Here is a 9192-nt window from a genome sequence, read left to right as displayed (position 1 = left end):
AGCACTTCAGGAAAAAGCTGAAGGAAAATTTGGTGTCAGGAAGACCTGTCTTACTGAGTGAGAATTTTAAAGCCCTAGATTTAGTTTACTTGTTCAAAAACATGATAAAATGGTTGACTACAGTTATCTGCATGGGAAAGGATTTCTGATAATTTGTTTTTGTAAACAAAAGCAGACAACTCACTGGAAGTTCAATTTAGACAAATTTATATGTACAACTTGAACGATATGGACAGCTGTTTCAGGGGTGCAGTATTTCCTCCTCCACCTCAAGTCTTGAGAAGTGTAAATGTAATAACTCAGGCATCACAAATGAAACTGATGAAGGGATGAGAGAGTGATATTCTTTGGACAGTGTTGTGCTGCAGGGCACACCACATCATCGTGACAGCCTGGGCTGCTTTATAAAACCACGGGTTGCATTCACAGTGCAGCATGGGATAGAGATGCCTCATATGGATCTAGGAGTGAACTGCAGTGGTGACGTGGTTGTGCTGACACTGGGTCCATCTAAGCTCACCTCCCATTACAGTAAATTAGGTGAATCAGAACTGTACGCTAATAATGCTATATAATATCCAACTTTCATAACTACAGCTCTATACCATTGGAGCTGGTGCCTGTACCTCTAATCTTCATTGGTCTGTGAACTGAGAAAATTGCTGGGCCAGACGATTCAGTTTCCATATTACATTGAAAGCTCAGCATATTTGGAAACAATTTTTTTGGCTGTTCCCTTCACCCAGTTCTCCACTTCAGCTAGGCTGAAATTCTCACTGAATCAGATTATCTTCTTTCTTACATTTTCTACATCTTGCTATGATGAAATTCCCTTTACTTCTTTGGTCTTTTTGGTGATATGCCTCAGTGTAAAGCAAAGGAGAGCTGGAAAGGCTTGTTAGTCCCATACTGCTACACATTAGAGACTACACTGACACAGCAATCCCTCAAAAAGAATTCCCACGTAGAAAATAGTAATAATAATGTGTCAGTCTTCTGCTGTGCCCTGTAGACCTGCTGGACCCCACACCTGAAGCTTTCCATTGAGCAGACACTGCGCTCTAGATTTCAGTCCTCTGTCACCATTCTTTTTTTCGCGTTATTGACACAGACCAATTTAATCCTCTAGAGAAAGAAAGGCCAACCATATTCAGTTTGGGGTTTTAGTCTGCTTTGATCAGCATGGATAAGGAGTCATCTAAAAATGAAACAAAAATTATGAAGCAGGTAAGAACCTTTCCCTTGGGATGAAGGAGACGGCCAGCAGGTCTGCGTTATCTCGGCAGATCGTCTCTTCCATTCTGGTGGCTGAAGAGCGTTCTTTGTGCTCTGCCCCCGCAGAAGCAGGGCAAAGCATCACCTATTTGCCTCGCAGTGGTGGCTGTGGCACTCTGCTTTGGGGGAACCAACAGGGAAGAGCAGCTCTGCCCCTGAGCAGCTACCTGTGGCTGAAGGTAAACACGGAGCATGAGGAGAAGGGAGGGATGGCCGGAATGGGAGCGAGCCCGCGAATGGGGACCTTGCAGCAGGAATGCAGACAGTGAAAGCAGACAGCAGCAGGCCTTAGCAGAGATTAAAAGAAAGACACTTTCTGAAGGACACACAGGGAAGAGTGGAGCCTGTTGCTGGCAGCTGGGCTGAGCCCAAGCCTGGAGAATGGGTCCTGTGTCACACTGGACAGTATTTGAAATCTGATGGAGTTTTTCCTTTTCCAGATGTGAAAAATGTGAAACCATCTCTGGGTGGTTTTTAAATGCTCACTGTAACGACAAGATGACAAATCCGCATGCCAGCTCTGCCAGCTGGGGTCCCATCACAGCTCACATATGTCCCTCCGCAATTAGTGCCTTATCTGCATATTTCTTTTTCTCCTGGCTAATCAGGCATAATGAATGGGCAGAAAACATGTAATTATTTTTCCCTTTTATAGAGAGTTTTCTCACCTCTACACTCATATCTAAAATGGAGGATAATCTTTCAGGTTGATCACATATATTTTCTTGTGGTTTTCTGGCATGAAGTGTCTCAATTTAATGATATCTCAAACATTACTCCTATTTAATTGATATGACATAGATGAAATTCATTTTGAACAGATAAACATCTCAGTGCACAAAATTTGTGCCAAACCAAGTCACATGGATTATGTATTTTTTGTTACCTTTGATAATGTCTGTTTAACAATATGGTTTTTTCAGTTGCAATTTCATTTTCTTGTATGTTTTTTCTCAGTTCCTCTACTTCTAGGTAGGTTTCATACCAGGAAGGAGAGATTAAAATATATTTAAATGTAAACACATTTAAATTATTACTCTCTTTTGTGACCTTTTGTTATCTAACATTTATCTAGTCCTCTTTCGCTTAAGCATTCTAAATGTTTTTTAAATAATCAGTCTTGAAAAAGATTTTAATGAGTTTAGCCTTACTGATGAAGCTACATTCAACCACGCTAATTTTAACCAATAGATTCTTTTACTGCTACGGCTAACATGACAGTATGGCTAAGTTGGTATGGCTGTATCTGGCTTTTCAATGCTGCTTGTTAAGCCACTGGAAGATCAATACACACTGAGATGTGCAAGGAGAAGCAAAAGGAACCTATGGTGATATTCAAGGTTGCCTTCAGCAGCCTGATCCAGCCAAGCTGCCGCCCAAGTCCACTTCACATCCATCTAAACAGCACAAACCTTGGTTTAGAGACCCACCATCCCCCTAAAAGCCCATCTCTGGAGGCTCGTCCCACTCTCCAAGTGGAGGGCTGAGGACCCAGCCACCGTGGGGTCGGCGTTCAAGGGCTGCGGCACAAAACCCACGGAAATGGAGTGAGGGGACAAACAGTGGCAGGCTCAGCACCACGGCAGGGCACTCAGCACAGCAGCCATGGTCATTCCCACCCCACCTTGCCGCAGGTCCCCTGGGGCCGCGGGCACCCTGGCTTTGCCACACCACCTGTACTTGACACCAGCTTTTTTCCCTGAAGTTTCAGCTTCCACTTTTGTCCAATTTTGTAACTCCAGCAGCTATTACCAAAAGTCCTGGCAGTACTTGCATACCGTACCGTGCCCAGGCAGAGGTGGATCCTGTGCCTGCCTGAGTGGGAGGGAAGGGTAGAGGTAAGGGGGTGCTGGAACCCTCAGGCCAGCCCTGCCTGCTGGGTGCACACCATCCCGCCCGCACTCCCGCTTACCTGGCAGTGGCAAAGCCCCGCATCCAGAGCACACTAAACATAGATACTACAAACGTTATTTCAGGTTCCTCACGCTCTTCCGCATGTGCCACCAGCCTCAACTCCCTCAAGGTGGTTTCTGTCCATCTGTTCCATTTTACGGGGGCATGTCATCACGTTGCCGCTGTTCGCTCCTTCCCGTTGTCCTGTTTGCTGAGGTCTATGCTCGCTTTTCATCTGGGGCTTCCAAAAGAGTCCAAGTCTGTGTCATGGACTAGTCATACATTGGAATAGAGCCTCCTACGTCCCCTGGCTTTTATTTCTGGAATGGGGTCTGCATGCAGGAACGCTATGGCTAAATATTAAATATCCGAAAGCAGCCACAGCTGTTGTGGACTGATCCTTAAAGAATATGTTCAGCTGAAACCAAATCAGGTGTTAGGAATTCAAGTTTATAAACTAAAGGAAATTCTAAAATCAAATTCACTAAAAAGAAAGACATTTCAAACATATTTAATTTAAAAGTTGCAGGAGTCAGATTGGAGTATTTTGCACAATGAAAATACATTCACAAAATGCTTCATGGTCACCAAAATGGCAGGTGTTTGGCCCAGCATTGTCTTTGAAAAAAGTCATTGAGCAAGTACAGTGGTCTTATGGCAGGTGCTCTCCTGCCAGATCTCAATAAGTGGTTAATATGTCTTGCAGTAGTTTATATGTTTCTTTGAGAGCTAAAAAGAATAATGTGAAGACAATCTAAGCTTTCATTTCTTCAACCATGCTTTAACTCAAGTTGTTGTACGGAAGAGCCGAAAATATTATCCTGAGCGCCCTAAAGACTTAGAAACTAGCAAGCAAATAAAAGAAGCCCAGAAGTGTTAATATGACTGTTCTTGTTCCTGCTGTTGCTGTCTTTGTTACTGGGGAGGGGGGAGGGGGGGGGGGGGGAAATCACCTTTTTCTGTCTGTCCTGTAGTTTTGGAGTCTGATCTCATAACATTTGAATGCCTGACCAAGATGCACACCAATCCTCCTGCTTTACCCTTCACCCAGCAGTGTTTTTCTAACTTTCCTATATTCTTCCCTAAGTATAACAGGTCTCCTTGTTAATATGGTGCCAATTTATGAGTCCTGGGGGAGGAAGTTCAAAGCAGTAATTTAAAGTGTCAAAACCTCAAAGGCAAAGACAGTTCAAAGAAACAGTCAAAAATTTCTGCTCTCTGTTACCTATGGCTCCTTTCTTCAGGACAATGTGGTGACGAACTATGTACCTTCCACCCTGTATTGCTCTCGTACTCTGCAGACCAATGTAATCTGGTGATGAGGGAAGCACAATATCTTCCAGAGTAACTCCATTTAATCTCAGGTTTTCATTCTCTCCAACACTCTTACCAGAGCTGGTTTCTTAGCTAAGTAACAGCAGTGTCTACTCTGACGCTCGCTCTCTCTGTCCCCACCCAAGGCTTCAAGTTATGTTTTCCGTGGCAATGTTGCCTTAAGCAATACTGACTTGCACATGTTCCTGCTCTTGTGCCAGCAAAGCACTTCTTAGAGCAGCCTGAGGCTAACATGAAGTCCTTCAGCTGAGGGACTGTCAAAAGATGTCTCCACCAGGGAGAAGATACGTGGAACTAAGTTTTCAAAGCGCCTCAGCAAGAAATGTCAATAAGCAATAAAAAAGAAGATTCTGAATCCTTTTTTTTATATAGAAGTCCTTCTCCTCACAGCTGAAGCTGGCTGAAAGATTTCTGCTTCCCAGCATGTCTGGTTAAAAAAATAAAAATCTAAGCTGACAGTATGAAGTTTGTTTGAGTATATATGTAATGCATGTTCTAATGAGATTCTGGTTTATTACTTGCCTTGCCTTACTTTACCAAACTCTTTGTTATCAACAACAATAAAAAGTAATAATAACAACCATGCTAATAACCACATTTTTTAGTCTTAGGCACCAATCTGTAATTTACAAATATGGGTATTAACATCTCAATTTTAAGTGTTTATTGCATTTCATAAATTCTGTTTCAGAGCTGCATGAATCCCCCTGTTTGTCTTTCTGGCAATAATCTAATGAAACATCCTATGGCCGATTATTTTAATAGGTGTTTAGGGTATTTTTTCTGGAAGCTTTAATTTAAAGAGATTCAGAAGCATGTTAAAGTTAACAAATTAAATACTCTATTGAAGGAGGATAGACCTAAATAGGTATTAAAAAGCCATCTTGAATCCGCACCCATGCCTCACAGAAGGGAAGGGAAATTGTGCCATCCTCTCCTCCAGCTCCCCACATCTTTGAGGAGTAGTGCAGAGTGGGTCAGGTCAGGTCAGGCGGAGGGACGGTCACCCTCTTTCTGTGATATAAGGACATAATTTATTAATAGCCTAAGGAACAGAGGACCCCCCATGAGAAAGAGGGCCAAGAAGCCCAACAGCTCCTGCCAAATCTGATCAATCTGCCAATCAGTCCCAAGCTGGGCCATGGGTTTACCCTGGTTGTCTGATCAGTACATACCAGATGAGCTCCTCAAACCCAAGAATGCCTGTATCCTCCAACCATCAGTGTCTACATGACCTGTCTCCAGTGCTGCACAGTGGGATATGTCTGGAGGACCCACTTCATTTGGCTCCCACTGATGCTCTGGAATCTCCCTGAACTGGAATGTTTGAAGTGTAGTTGGTAGAAGGATGGGATCTACTAACTTCATCTTTCTAAGCAGGTACTGATAGTAGACTTAAATCTAGTATATGTGCAAAAGCCTTTTGCATTTTTTTTGAGCCAAAACAGAGTCAAAACAGACTTTTGTATACTCAAGACAATAAAAAACAAGTGAACAAACAGTATAAGAAGCAAACAGAAATGCTAACTTGCAGATGACTTGCTTGGTTAGTCATTTTCAGTAGCTGCAACACAAGTGATAATCCAAGAAGGCACTGGATCATGTGGAGCAATCAGCGGGAAGTGCCAAGGACACTGAAAAAATTGCTTTCCCCAGTCATAAGGGTTGTAACCTGGACTTTGTTGATGGCCGAAGATGTAAGAGAGTCTAGGGTGATTCAGAAGCTCCAAAGCAGAGTGTTATGACCCAAAGAGGGCTGGCAGAACAACGAAGCACAGGTACGTTTTTGCTGGACCATCAAAACTCTTACCTGTTTAAACTGCTTTTTCTTTTTTTCTTTTTTTCTTTTTTTTTTTTTGTGTGTGTGGAACCCTGAATTAGGAGGCAGAAGCAGTGCAAATTTATTGCAAATGAAAAGCAATCCACTCTTCTTTCAGCCTCTCCTGGCTATTAACACTTCAACCACCCTAAGATTCAGACTCTCACAAATTTGATTTCCTATCTTCAGGGCATTACAGGAAGGCAACAAGGTGAGACTGATGCACTCAAATATGTCAGAAATCAAACAATTTTTGAAGCAGAGACCCAGAAGTAAAACAAAACATACTTTTGGTTCAGGGTTTTTCTCTATACTATTTTTTTTTTTTTTCTTTTCATTGTGGTCCCTCATTTCCCCACCCAGACAAGATGCAGCTATGGCAACATGGAAATCCCCTGAGCAGCACAGCTCTGATAATAAGATTGTTCAGGTTCAACCAAAATATTATGTCTGAAAAGTCGTCTTCTTTTAATTTGCTCCAGCTGAAACAGGAAAAAAGAAAAAAAAAGATCAAAGTGATAGCCCACTCAATTATAAACAAGACAAATTTAAAGTGAGAAGGTGTCATTTCCGGATAGCGATCAGTTTGCACAGGAGAGCCCTCCTTTATTGATATTTTGCACTGAAAATCAGGTAGAAATTAGCCTGAGTATTTCTAGAATAATGTGATACTGAATATTCTTAAGCCAGGTGCTGAAATCCTTAAATAAACTTTTCTAAAGCAAGTCAGGGGTGGGCCTTAGGGATGTGAAGTCACCGGGGCCCAATCTCATTGATGCAAGCTTGGCTTCAATGAAATTGGGTCTAGCATAGGAAACTCGAGAGGGAGAGATGAGGACTAACTGCTCCTGAAGTCCCACCAGCTGACTCAGACCTCTGAAAAAGGGTATTTTTTGAAGGCATATAATGTGAATGGGGCAGTGACATAAATAATTCTGTAAGTGAAGTCAAGCTTTTGAGCGAGGGTCAGTCAGACCATGGTGCTGCCAATCTTCAGTGGCTTCTTGGCCCTGGTGCCATGTCCAGCTCTGGCCCTGCTTTGTGTGTATCGGTGGTCACTGTGGCCTGGCAGGTCCCTCTCCTGTTTCTGTGTGGGAGGTATCACAGAAGTCTGCCAAGCAGACATCTACCACCCACCTCATCTTGGGCTCTTTTTGAATTCAGTGGAGAGAAATAAATGTATTTAGTTTAGATTTCATCATCTTTTGAATGTCTATGTTAGGATGAGATGAATCATGCTCTCCGCTGGCTGGACGGGAGTGAAGCATGAAGGGCTCTGACATAGGGGTATACATTGTCAATATCTACATATTGACCAATGAATCCAAACCCATTTTGCTGCATCTACCGAGGTTTAGTGCACCTTCAGGGAACACTTTGGTGGGGAGCCTCAGGTTCCTACCACAAGGAGGGTCTTGACACAGGGATGGGAGATGTCCATCTTATGGGCAGCCTCGCTGTGCTCTCATGTAAAGGGGACCATTTCTTCCCATTAAAACAGGACAGGGAGCCCAGAAATACCCCCTTGGCTACTCACTGCCCCCTGCTCAGGGCAGCAAGTGACACTAGAGGACAGTCCCTGATGTCCTGGCAAGAAGAACACTTTTCCAGACACAAGGGCTGAGCTTTCACCATTTTGGTGAGTGGTTTAAATTATTTCCTTGCAAATGGAGAAGCTGCTGTGGCTTCCATATTGAGTCTGCTTATTATAGTGTCATCATTTTTCTGTTTGCTTGGGCATTGTTACCAACTTTCCCCTCGGTTTCCTTTACGCCTCCGACATAAAGCTTTTTTGGCGCAGCCAGGGCTGTGCCAGAGCTTGCTCTTCTCTTTCAGGTCTTCAGCTCACTTGTAGTTAGCCACATCAGTCAGCTGTGTGCATGGCCCTGCATTACGCTTTAGTGTGCGTTGGTGTATACAGCCACAGAAAGTGTGCGAAGGAAATATTTAACACCTCTTTATCTTCCGCTTTCTGCCTCTGCTTTGTCCAAAGCCTGAAAAATCATGAGATGTACCACTTTGTTCTTGGGAGCTAGGTTTTGTAGGATTAGTCTTTTAAATCACAGCTTTTCTAGGTCAGCGTTGCCTTATGTGGGACTTCATAGAATCACAGAATGGTTTGGGTTGGAAGGGACATTTGAAGATCATCTAGTCCAACCCCCCTGCCGTGGGCAGGGACACCTTCCACTCGACCAGGTTGCTCAAAGCCCCATCCAGCCTGGCCTTGAACACTGCCAGGGATGGGGCATCTGCAACCTCTCCGGGCAACCCATTCCAGCGCTTCACTATCCTCATCATAAAAAATTTCTTCCCTATGTCCAATCTAAATCTACCCTCTTTCATTTTAAAACTTTCCCCTTGTCCTGTCACTACAGGCCCTGGTAAAATGCCTCTCTCTCTCTGTCTTATAAGTGCCCTTTATATATTGAAAGGCCACAACAAGGTCTCCCTGGAGCCTTCTCTTCTCCAGTCTGAACAACTCCAAATCTCCCAGCCTTTCCTGATAGGAGAGGTGTTCCATCCCTCTGATCGTTTTTGTGGCCCTCCTCTGGACCTGCTCCAACAGGTCCACGTCTTTCCTGTGCTGAGGACCCCAGAGCTGGACACAGTACTGCAGGTGGGGTCTCACGAGAGCAGAGCAGAGGGGCAGAATCACCTCCCTCGACCTGCTGGTCACGCTTCTTTTGATACTAACAATTGAAGAATAAACAACAGCAATCACAGTTAGTGTTTCACAGCTGGAAGATTTTTTTCCCTTGGACCTGTGGCCTGCCATTGAGAGGAAAGTGGATGAGAGGACTAAACCATGCTCTCAGGGAAATCAGCAGCAAAAATCCCGCTAGCCAAGCCAGGACCACCATTCATGAAAC

The sequence above is a fragment of the Accipiter gentilis genome, chromosome Z (genome assembly GCF_929443795.1).
Source record: "Accipiter gentilis chromosome Z, bAccGen1.1, whole genome shotgun sequence".
Lineage (NCBI taxonomy): Eukaryota > Metazoa > Chordata > Aves > Accipitriformes > Accipitridae > Astur > Astur gentilis.
The sequence above is the reverse complement of the archived record's forward strand: the minus strand, read 5'-3'. Positions refer to the sequence as shown.